Source organism: Panthera leo, chromosome D4 (genome assembly GCF_018350215.1).
Source record: "Panthera leo isolate Ple1 chromosome D4, P.leo_Ple1_pat1.1, whole genome shotgun sequence".
Classification (NCBI taxonomy): Eukaryota; Metazoa; Chordata; class Mammalia; order Carnivora; family Felidae; genus Panthera; species Panthera leo.
Genome location: NC_056691.1, coordinates 70,229,156 through 70,241,977, shown reverse-complemented (window position 1 = coordinate 70,241,977; position 12,822 = coordinate 70,229,156). Strand labels below are relative to the sequence as shown.

At 40.5% G+C, this 12,822-nt stretch overlaps 1 protein-coding gene across 6 annotated transcripts in view; it reads right to left on the bottom strand.

Annotated features, from left to right (window-relative positions):
• PALM2AKAP2 (PALM2 and AKAP2 fusion) overlaps positions 1-12,822 on the bottom strand; it is a 505,626-nt gene that overhangs the window by 371,227 nt on the left and 121,577 nt on the right. Inside the window, exon 2 of one of the 6 annotated variants that reach the window (XM_042914172.1) lies at positions 1,380-1,553. The exons of the other annotated variants lie outside the window; for them this stretch is intronic. The gene's annotated coding sequence lies outside the window, so the exon portion shown is untranslated. The remainder of the gene's footprint in view (positions 1-1,379; positions 1,554-12,822) is intronic. 6 annotated transcript variants of the gene reach the window in all.

Below are 12,822 nucleotides of genomic sequence, written 5' to 3'. Positions count from 1 at the left end.
CGAGGCATTTGTTCACCACTTTAGTGTATTTCTTCATTCAAGAGCTAATTTTTGGATGCCTGCTGTATGCAAACACTGATAGACTCTAGGAACTCAGCAGTGAGCAAGACGGGGAATTCATGCATTTTCATTAGTTTGGAAGAAAATCAGGCTTAATATAACCTTAAGACAAAATCATAGCATTCTTCCCCATAAACTTCCACCATAAAGTTCCCCTTTTTAGGAAACAAAAGGTGCTTAGGTGCAGAAATGTATTTTCTGGTACCTCAATTGCACAGAAAGGTTAACAGGTCCTCCAAAGACACCCAAGCTCTAGCCCCAGAGGACTACCTTGCATTCTGAGTGAAACTGTCTCCTCATGTTTTTGGCAGAATAGCCAAAATGCAGGCACCTTTAACTGACCCCAGTTTAAGCTGAGGTCTATCGTATGGCCCTAAGAACAGAATCACTTTCTGTCTCCTCTGGTAAAGGGCTGATGCAGTAGATTTGATCATATTCATCTCCTCAATCAAAAACCAGCTGTGGAGGAGATCCAGTCTTCCTGACGCCTGTAGCTATACTGGCCTGTTCATGCTGGTGATCACCTGTACTTAACGTTTTCAAAGAATTAAGCCCCAGTTTGAAATGTCAGAAAGGTATGTGTCCATTCGAAGTACCCAGCACCTACTCTGGGACACATTAAGTTGGAGGTGCCTGCTGGGGGTCCAGGTGGCCACCTCAGGTCAGCAGTAATGTGCCTAGAGCATTAATGGAGCCTCCTTCTGGAACGTTTATCAACTGGATGCCTGTCACCTTTGATACAAGGACAATCCAATAGCATGAAATATATTGCAGTAAAAAAAAAAAAATCTTGAAAGCGTCCTCATAGAAACTAAAAAATTCCAACAGGATTTAAAAAAAAAAAAGAAGCAGCCAACAGAGACCAAAATAAACCCCTTTAGGCCTATCTCAGTTCAACATGTTGAAATATCCCAAGACCTTTCTGGGCACATATATTATTCAAAGGTCAAAAAATTCCCTGTGCAAATACCTAAAATATCTACAGGATATTTCAGCAAAATGCCACATTAAATTATTTCTCCACTACAGTCTAGGGCTTAGGTTTCAGAATGAGGAAAGGGGGATGGGCCTAACCCGTGAGTCACTACATTCAGCCAGCTCTTAGAGGTCTTCACCTTACCAGGAAAAGATCGTTGAATTATTTTTCTGTATATTCTTGAGTTAAAACTTACCCCTTGAATAAGAGTATATATCTTTGCATTGGTAACATTAATTAAAACAAGTCTCTATCAAGTAGGATTCTTGAAGGTACAAGCGAAAGAAAAACTGACCCGAAAACTTTGACCCCTCAACACTTCAAAGCATAGAGGTAGACTTGCCTTGGGCACAAGTGACTTTAGGGCTCAATTGCTGCCTTTGGGACAAGACTGTTCTCAGCTTCTTCCACCTCTTCCTTCTGTAGGCTGTGATCATTTTCCATCTGCATGTGGTAGCAAGATGGTTGTGACAGCTGTAAGTTTCAAATCCTCTGAAAGCGATTGATGAACGATGAACTATAAGGCAAGACAAGTCACTAAACCTCTCTGTGCCTGTGTCCATATTTGTAAAATGGGGATGTCAATAAAGTATTTCACACAAAGAAATTGCTTAATGAATGGTATGACAATGAATGTTGTTATCAAAACACAGCTCCCTATTAACAATGAAGAACATCCATTTTTCCTGTTAGAGAGTTCTAAAGATACTATAAACTACCAAATCCACAAGAGCTTAATACTCTCTCACTTAGAATAATACCCTTGCTTCTCAAGAAGCTTTCGCCTAACATTTTAATCTGGTAATAAAGGCTGTGGGAGCAAGAGACTCAACAGAGACAGGTTGATACTCTGTGCATTTGAATTCCCGGATAGAAAACCCTTTACAGGGGCTCACGTAGTCTTTGGCTGGGATGGACCAGGTGGCTGACCTAAAGGGGTAACTTTGAAATATGTGCTTGAATTTTTTTAAAAGAATACATAGTGCTTTGGGGTAGACCGTGTTCCCACATCAAGGAATGAGTTGACAACCATAAAGCTGATCCACTCAAAGGGAAAGTGTACCTTTCAAACTTCACTTATTTGCAAGTTGCTTCTGAATGCTTAAACATTAACTACAGAGCAGTACAAATACAACCATTTGAAAAAGAGGTTATGGTTCAAGCCTGTTGCTCAAATCTTGAATAAAGACTCATTCTAGATTATCAGCTCTACCTCCCTGACCACTGTCCACCAGCCCCAGAACTCTATTCTCAGCTCCCTTGAAGAGACAATAAATAAAGTCTCTGGGATTACATATGGGATCATAGAATTTTTTAATGTTGGTAATGGAAGAAACCTTAAAAATGATCTCAATCAACTTCTTCAGTTGACTGGTGAGGAAACTGGAATCTGGGAAAAGTTGAGTGATTTGCTCAGAGTCAAATGATTAAAACTGTAGGAATCATCTCATCTCAGGGCTCATTCCAGATCAGTCATAAACATGAAATCTCCTACTGAATTATATTCTTATGCTCATAGCAACCCTGTGAAGTTGACAGGGCAAATACTTTCATAGGAGACTTACAGCATATGCCCAAATAACTTGAACATGTTCACCAGCATGGGTTTGGCAAAGAAAGGGAGAGGAAAAAGGGAGGTTGGAAGGCACAGAGCAAGCAAGCAAGAACAACTTAAACATTGCAAATAAAACATACCCTGTATGGTTAGCAAGATTACTCATCCGTTAACATAAAATGTCTAGGCTGCGATGAATACACTCCAAAGTAGTCTTTTACTCTCTGCGATGGTTCAGTGAGGTGGGCGGGTGAAATCTCAAGAGACTTCTAGATTGTGCTGTCCAATAAGAAACTGCCTGTGATGATGGAAAGGCTCTAAATCTCACTGCTCAGTACAGTACCTAATAGCCACACGTGGCTATCAAACACTTGGGACGTGGCTAGTGTTACTGAGGAGTGGAATTTTTTATTTTATTTACTTTTAATTAAATTTAACTAGCCACATATGCCTGGTAGCTACCACATTGGACTAGACAGCTCTAGAGGAATAAAGCTGCCCCAAACCTCACTTGACTTAACCTATAAGCTTGCTTGTGGTAGGGGGGGGTGGGGGGGTGGGTACCTAAGGTGTGGAATAATGAACGTTGAAATCAAACCCCTCCATAGCATGTATATGTGGCAGCACCAAAAATAAATATGTATGAATCAGGATTCTTAGTTGCAAATAATGCTAATTTAAGCAGAAAAGGGATTTATTAAAGGATATTAGGTCATTGACAGAGTCCCTGGAAGGCCAGAAAACCAGGCTTGGAGACTCTATGGCCAGAGCCAAGGCATGGTCACACTACAGAGCTGGTCTGGAGGAGACACCACAGCCCCACTGCTGGACTCACTAAAGCAGCCTGCCCCGCTGACGCTACAGATGCCGGGCACTGGATGCCACCACATGGACCCCTGCCATGGCCACTTACAGACACTGGATGGGTCTGCTGCTACCATCACCAGATTGGCTACTGTAGGCAAGGACAGCTCACTGTGATTCAGCCAGGTCACATGTCTGTGCTCTGACTGCAAGACAGGCTGGAATAGCAAGAATCTGGCTTCTATAGAGGGGAGCAAACTCATAAGCTGGGGGAGTTCCCCAAACAAAAACAAACATCTATTACTCCTGCCTTCTCGGGAAGAAGGCTAATGTGCTGCAAGTACCAGGCCCCTGGATGACAGGTAGAGCTACAGAATTGAAGAGCTGGGGGTCTGGGGAATGCAGTAGATTAATTGCTGGCATAATTAAGCACTATCTACTACCGCAGGGAAAATAGAATATGTCAGAGAATTATGGGGAGGTGAGCCGGCAAAAAGAATTGAGAGACAGTCAAGAGTTTTAGAGTAGCTGCTATAATAAGTGAGATTTTGTGAGGTATAAATATTTCCTTTGGCTAATTTTCATATGACTCCAATAAAGACATTACTTTTTGAGACTTTCTTGGAGTTGTGAGTATGTGTGTTGTATAATTGGGATTATTGTAGACACATACATTATTAAGCCTTAATACAATATGGATCTTTTCCTTTACGCACACCTCTATGCCATCATTTTTAGTGGCTGCACAGCAGCCCAGTGCACAGAAAACCATGCTTTATTTAACCAGCCCCCTACTGATGATCTGTTAGATTATTTACAATTGTTTTCTTCTGAATTGTGCTGTGAGAAGCATCCCTGTACATATATTGCTGTGTACTTTCCTAGTCATATGCTTAGGTAAAATTCCTGGAGAAAGAATTGCTATATTTAGTGGCTAACCACATCTAATAGGTTGATTTATACTTGTAAGCAATTCACAAAGGTAGTAAGGATCTATTTTTCCACTCAGGATTGGGACTGGGACGAGATGAGTAAGATACTTCACCTTGGGCTCAAAATTTAAGGAGGTATTAAAAAAAAACCCAGTAATCAAGACAAACAACATTTTAACGTAATATTTTAAAAATCAAAATGAATGCACAGAAGTCATGATGAACAAAATAAGAGAGTTTTACCTAAAGGCAGAATCAGTGCTACTGATTATCTTTTACCTCAGGCTCCAAGGCAATACGGTTTGGAATTAACACTGTTCCCACTAACATGTTCTAAGGAACCTTAGGCGTTTATAAATCCTTGTACTCTTTGCCATTCTGATAGGGAAAAAAGTGATATCTCATTTTAATTTTTATTTCTTTGTTATTGAAACTTAGCATCTTATATGTTTATTGGCCATTTGTATTTCTTCTTCTCTCAACTGGTCTGTTAGTATGGATTCCTTACTTTTTCTATTTAGATATTCATACTTTATTGATTTGTATATATTATATAGTAATATAGTAATTATAATAGTCGATATAGTAGGATTATATATTATGTGTCCCAATATATATCATTATATATTAAGGATAGCAACCCTTTGCTATCATATGTTTTGCAAATATTATCCTAGTTTTCATTTTCCTTTTAACATTATTTTTTTTCCATTTATTACTTTAAATGGGTATATAGTCAAATTTGTTGATCTTTTTTTTTTTTTTAATTCCCGTGGTTTTTCACTTGCAGAAAGATCATTTCATCGTGACTGCAAATGAAGGCTTTTGAGTTTGAAAGCCTGGATAACACTCACTAGCTTGCAGGTAGCATAATCTCCTTGTGCTTTGTTATTTCTAACCTGGGGATAACAATAGCACCTCCCTCACAGAGTTCTGTGAAAATTCAATGAGTAATACAAAATGCTTAGAACAGTGCCAACCACGTAGTACGTACTCAATAAACGTTAGCTCTCGCTAGATGCTAACTACATGTACACACATGAGCCTGGCACTGGACAGTGTATCCGTTCCATTCTTCTGTGTGTTCTTGCTCTAGTGCCATAGTGTTTTAATTACCATGGATTTATATGGTGCCTTTTGATCTGGTGAAGCAAGCTCCCTTCTCATTTTTCTTTGTTTTTCACATTTTTCTTGGCTGTCCTCATTCATTTATACATACAAACGAATTTTAAGAGCTATTTGTCAAGTACCACAAAATCCCACTAGGATTTTTAACTGGAACTTTATTAAATTTATATGTTGTTTTAGGGAAGCATGACATCTTTACAAGATGAGTCTTCCTGCCCAGGAACATGGTGTTTCTCTCTTTTTTTTTTTTTTTAATTTTTTTTTAACGTTTTATTTATTTTTGAGACAGAGAGAGACAGAGCATGAACGGGGGAGGGGCAGAGAGAGAGGGAGACACAGAATCAGGAGCAGGCTCCAGGCTCTGAGCCATCAGCCCAGAGCCCGACGCAGGGCTCGACGAGATCGTGACCTGAGCTGAAGTCGGACGCTTAACCGACTGAGCCACCCAGGCGCCCCTGGTGTTTCTCTTTATTTAGTCAAGTCTTCTTTTTACTTTTCTATTAAGCTTTACAGTTTTCTTACCGAATGTCTTGCACATTCTTACTTAGCATTTTAAATTTGTATTGCTATTATTTCATCCACAGATAAAATGTTTATTATTTTATCCATCCATAGATGTGTAAATGGATGGTGTTTGTATGTTTGTTTTGAGCCCTTTTATTTGTTTATTCAAAATGAACGTCTAATCATGTCACCCATAAGCCCAAAATCTTTTAATCTTTCAGGACAAAGTTCGCATTTCTGGATCTGACATACATTCTTTTTTCTTTTTTTTTTTTCATATACAACAAATACGTGTTGAGCACCTCTGCTATGCCAGGTGCTATGGAGCACCAGAGGCACATTAATAAACAGACAAGAACCCCTGCCATTAAGAAACCTAAATTGAACTTTGTTTTAGCTCATGCCTCTGGACCCACCCTATCTCCTCTGCTTCTTTACAGGTGCCGTGCACTTCAGCTGTACTGAATTAGTTGCAATTCTTCTACGTGCTGTCCTGTTGAATACCTCTTTCCCTTGCCCTTTTTCCATTTGTCACCCAAAAAGCTCCTTTTATATCCTCATGACTCACGTCAAGTTCAGTCTACTCTCGGCAGCTTTCCGTGATCCCCTAGTAAGAGTCCTTTCCATGGCCCACTGACCTCAGTTATGACTTCTTCACTGAAATGTAATTGTTGTTCTATTGGTCCGTGAGTTCCTCAGAGCAGGAATAGGGTCTTGATCCTGTTTTTGCTACCTGGTGACACGGTAGCAAGGTGATGTTCAATAAATATTGTTGAAGGCATAAATGTATGGAGTTGCTTGGGGGCACAGCAAGATCCCCCATGTGTCACAGAAAGTGGCCACACAGGTTGGCTCTAGACAGCGCTATGGGCAATCACAATTAGATTCACGGGAATTCAGGCGAGGAGATCACTAAGGCTGAGTGGGTAGGCATGGTTGCAGGAAGTGGACCTGTAGGTGAGCATTGAAAGAGCTTGAAATTTCTGTTATCTCTTTCACCCCGCCCCTTCTCTTCCCCTCCACAAAAGGGTCTAGGGTCAAGGATAAGATGCCCCCACACACACCTTAAGAAAAGGGGTGTTATGGATGGGTCCAGTATGAGGTCACTGACCAGGCCATGTTTTGTAGGGATGAAACCATAGGAAAAGAGGCATCAACAAACCTCTGTGGGAGAATCACAGTGCCTGCTATCGCCAGGCTACTCTTCCTTGTGAGGACTGGTGTGGTCTGTATGGGTCTCTGTCAGGTGTGGGCTTTTGCGGGAGGAGTTAAAGCAAGCCTTTCTGACACCAAAGTTCTCAGCGGGAAATATGTTACGTTCCATGAACAGCATAGTTCACTTAAGCTCAACATTGGGGTATGGGGCAAGACTCTTACTAGTAACAAATTGTCCACCATACCAGTCTCACTCCAGAGAGGCAGTCTAGCATAATGATCAGGTGCCTGGACTTGGGACCCAGACTGCCTGATTTCAAACCCCTATCCTTTCCCTTGCTAGCTATGTGAAATCTAGGACGTTAAGTTGAAAGAGAGTGTGGCCCTAAAGAGGGAAATCTTTGATGGAGGCCAAAAAGCCATTCCATGAAGATGGATGTATTATAACAGCTTGCAAGCTACACTTGGTACAGAGTGCGAAGTGTTTAAGGGCTCGGAACAGATTACGCGGGTTCAAATTTCAGCTTCTTCACTTAGCAGTCGTGCGACCTCGGGCAAGAGACTTGACCTGTGTAGGTCTCAATTGCTCTATCTCTAAAATATGGATGCTGATAGTAGCTACTACATAGAGCTACTGTGAAGGTTATAAGGATTAATGCAAGTTGAGTGCTTGGCCTAGTGCATGGCACAGAGTGAGTAGTCAAATATTTGTTAGCTATCACTATACTATTATTATCATTCCAGTATCACATTGTATCTCGTATTGTTTTTGGTGGACCAAGAGAATATGTAGATAGAGTTTTGCCATTTTCCTGGCAAAATCACAGGTGAAGAGCACAAAATTTCTGCACTAGGAAAGGCCTCTGGGACCCAGACCTTATGAAATTAGTGCACAATGAAGACAGAACACGCACTAACCAACATCTCATAGTCAGAGGATATGGCGTTAGCTGGAAAGGGAACTCATTTATGGATCAAGGCAGGTTTCAAAAGGACGTCGAACCACAAATACACCTTCAGACCTGCTGAGCAACATCTTGCCTGGAAGCTGCAGAGATCTAATTAGAGAAGGCAGGGATTCCTTTCTGGGGACTAAGGAGCTCCACCTTGCAGGAGAAACAGCCCTCCACATGCATAGCATCCCAGAGGGAAAAGAGAAAGGTGGCATTGGCCTCTGGTCATGGGGGTTCCGGTGCTGGCATTTGTTTCTGGGGACAGGTGAGTTCACTCCCAGAGCTGCAGTGGACAGGTATTTAGATTGGTGGGGTGAGCCCCTACAACACAAGTTTTGCTATATACCTCATTTGTGTCCTTTAAGTCGGAACCTGAAGACTTGAGGGAGAGAGAGGTAGAAAGGATGTTGTCATTACAAATGTCACCATGACTCAGGGAATCCAAAAGTTGAGGAAAGGCTAAATTGAGAGAGAGCCCATGGTAGGAGGCACATTGGTTTGCATTGAGATCCCAGAAGATGTGGGTGGGGTGGAATTGGAATTTACGCCTGGCAGTATGACTATCTCCTGTCACCCAGTCCCCGCTCCAGAGGCAATTGATGTTTCTTAGGTGTGCTTCCCGGATATGGAAGAAAATATGTGCATGTGTATATGTGTGCATGTGTATTCTTCTTTTTAATGTTAGCTTTTATCATTTTACAATATAATTCAGAGATCATTACTATCCGTGTATGAAGAATTTTCTTTTTTTCTACCTGAATGGTAATCCATTGTATGTATGAATCATAATTTATTTAATGTATCCCTGATTAAATGATACTTAAGTCACTTCCTATCATTTGTTACTACATGTAATGCTATAATAAGTAATTTTGCAAATAGGTCATTTTGCATTTGTGTGACTGTACTTGTAAGATAAATTCCTAAAAGTGTTAATCAGTGGTTCAAAGAATAGGCTAATGCATTTGGATTCCAACCATGATAGGGATACATTGAAAGTTATTGGCCAAAGAACACTTATACAGATAGTATTTTAAGAAACTGACTTCATATATAAGTATGACTTCATATATAAGTAATTAGATATGATAAGTTCATTAATAAAAATGACCTGGACAACCAACACTTTAGGCATAATAGAGTATTTTCTCACCCATAAAGATTATCCCCTTCCCATCTCCAATACCATACAGGCTTTCAAATATGTCTCAACCAGACGATGGAGAAAAAATACAAGGGAAGAAAAGCTTCCTGGATGAAAAATTACTTTTTTGTCTTCAGAGAGAGGAGAGAGAGAGAGAAGAAGAGAGAGTGCAAGCAGGGGAGGGGCAGAAATAGAGAAAGGCAGATGATCTGAAGTGGGCTCTGCGTTAACAGCAGTGAGCCCGATGTGGGGCTCGAACTCATGAACCTTGAGATCATGACCTGAAGTTGGACACTTAACCAACTGAACCACCCAGGTGCCTCTGGATGGAAAATTGCCTTAAAAAACCAGAGAGATTAGAAACATCATTGGATGGTGCCATTAAGAGAAATAGAAAATTCTAGAGGTAGAGTTGGTTTATCAGCTAATGGGGCCCAGAACATACTGGCCCAAAAATGGAGAAAATCTCTGACCTCTTAATTATCTGAGAAAAATTTAACAACAACAACAACAACAATGATAATAATCATAATCTGGGAAAAACAATAAAGTGAAAAAATATAGATCTGCCTTCACTTTTTGGAGCTGGAAGACCCAGAGGTAGAATATTTGACAACGGATTAAAATGAAAGAGTTTCCAATAAAAAATGATCCCTGCAGGCTTTGTCCTCAGAACCTGCCATCTCAGATTTGAACCATGCCCTGTGTTGCTCTCCTGTCATTCGGCAGTGACAGCGTGAAGGCAGATCAAGGTCCTGCTGATGCCTCCCCAGTATGAGCTCAGCCTGCAGATGCCCAGCTCCTTGGTAATGTAAGACAGATGCCAAACCAGCTCAGCTTACTGATTAGCTGGGAACTCCTTTAAGGGAAGCATACTTTGGCTAGAATCCTGTAATTCAACTATCCAGTTAACCTTTTAAGTGAAAAAAAAAAAAAAAAGACAAACATAACAATAGGGCCAAAGCAATATGTGGGTGGTGATGACAGGCAATCCTTTAGAAGGATAAAGGATCTTGGCCCAGTAAAAACACAGGCCTATCTACATTCTGCTCTACCTCTTGGGAAGTAGGCTCTGAAGTATTTAGTGCGGTAGTGTGGTGGTGTGGGGTGGTGTGTATGTGTACATGCGTGTGTGTGTGTGTGTGTGTGTGTGTGTGTGTGTGGTGTGTGTGGTTGCCACAATAAAACTCCCCCAGGAAAGGGACTTGAACTATTTTGCTCACTGTTGTACCCTGAATGGTTAGAATAATTTCAGGCACATAGTAGGTACTCAGTAAACATTGGTTGAAAGAAAGAATGCACTTACTGTGAATGAATGAATGGAATGAACAAGTCCACTGTACACATGTGCCCTTGCCTATATTTATGTATGACATTATATAACTTAAATCATATCTACACATGGATATCAATGTATCTTGTTTTTCACTTATGAAATAACACTAAATCACTTTGTAAATGGCTCCAAATGAGCCCTATACCCTTTGCTGGCTCCTTCTCTTTAACAACCCCTAAAATATTAGTGTTCTCTTGAACCTATCCCTTGGCTTCTGCTCAGTCTCTCAGAGAAATCTCACCCATGGTTTCAAATCTCATTGATACATGCATGACTTCCAGAACATTCTCCAGCCCAGATTTCCATCAACTTCCAGATGTGGGTATCTACCTAGCATCTCAACAACTGCACTCAGATATCTCAGAGATGCCCTGAAATCAGTATGTCCCCAACTAAATTTATTATCTTGCCCCTTTCAAATCTGTTCATTCTCATTCATTCTGGAATTTTCCCTGAAGAATTAAAGAATAAAAAGAAAGAGTATTAGTTTCAGTAGTATCATGCTTATTGTGTAAACCATCATTCTGCATTCTACAGTAGTTCTGATTCTAAGTTCTAGTCCAGAGCTCCCTGACCAATGTGCGAAGGTATGCCACAACTAGGTTATAGGTTGATGCCTAAGATAACAATCTTTTCAGCATGTGGAGCATCTGGGAAGAACCTAGGGAAGCTAACCACAATATAAGCCAGGTGCCTTAGGCTTAAGTATCCTCAGCTGTTAACCTGTTTTCTATATATGCCACATCATTAAGAGGGTTCAAAAACATTGATCTTGCCTTCAGTCCTCAAAATCTCATTAATTCTCACACATTTCATCAATACCATAGCTAATACTCACATTGGGCTCTCATCCACAGCAAGATCCTAAATGCCAAGTGAATCATCAGATAATATGCAAATACTTTTGCATTAAGGGAATTTGATGGATTTTGTTGTGGAGTCTAGAATTTAGAAAAGACCTTAATTATCTCTCTTAGTCTGATTGGGCTGCTCTAAAAAAAAAAAAAAAAAAAAAAAAAAAAAAAAAGCCATAGAATGGGTAGCTTATCAACAGCAGAAGTTTATTGCCCACAGTTCTGGAGGCTGAGATGTCCAAAATCAAGGTGCCAGCAGTTTTGGTGTCTGGTGAGGTCCCACTTTCTCAAGATGGTTGTCTTCCCCCTGTAACTTCACAAGGCTGAAGGGATGAGGAAGCTTTCTCTGGCTGCTTTTATAATCCCATTCATCGGGGCTCTGCTTGCATAACCTAATGGCCTCCCAAAGGTCCTGACTTCTAATACTATCACCTTAAGGTTAGGTTTTAACTTATGAATTAGGGGCAGACACATTCAGACCACAGCATTAACTATCTCTCATATATAGGCAAAGACATCAAGATCTGATGTTAAATTACTTGTCTTGGATTATACCGAGAATCCAGAAGATTCCTGGTCCTGTGTGCTCCCAACATTACACCTTGCTGACCCACTGGAGACTTGTCCAAAAACTAAACTTTTCTTTAGAGTGAACACACAGTGACTATCTTATCCTAAATACTTCACACTTATATAAAACATGCTTCGGACTTTTCATGCTAACAGAATTTTATTGTCTTTGTTCCTTGATATCTCATTTCCAGACTGAATCGGTGATGAATCAAGTAATTTTCAAATGGTTTATTTTTTTTTTTTTTTAATTTTTTTTCAACGTTTTTTATTTATTTTTGGGACAGAGAGAGACAGAGCATGAACGGGGGAGGGGCAGAGAGAGAGGGAGACACAGAATCGGAAACAGGCTCCAGGCTCCGAGCCATCAGCCCGGAGCCTGACGCGGGGCTCGAACTCACGGACCGCGAGATCGTGACCTGGCTGAAGTCGGACGCCTAACCGACTGCGCCACCCAGGCGCCCCTCAAATGGTTTATTTTTATGAGATGATTAAACTCCAGAGTTTGGCCTTGAATTCGGAAAATGAATGCTTTTTTATTTTACCCCAGTTCATACATTTTTTCCTTAATAGAACTATGCATTTCTGCCTGTTTCATCTCTAGAAGTGCAAAAAAAAAATCATTTTAAAATAGTTTATTTTACATTTAAGGATGTATATAGAGATGTGGTAAACACAAAAATCAAGTAAGTGAGAGGAAACACCATTTTAACAGGGACCACACATTGATACCAAAGCCTTGGGTAGGAAAGTTCAGGCTTCTGGGAAAAGGAAAACATGGACCTAGGAGAATATTCCTCAGTTGCTAAAAACTTGGGCACTTAGAAGTACATTTAGAAGTTACACTAAGA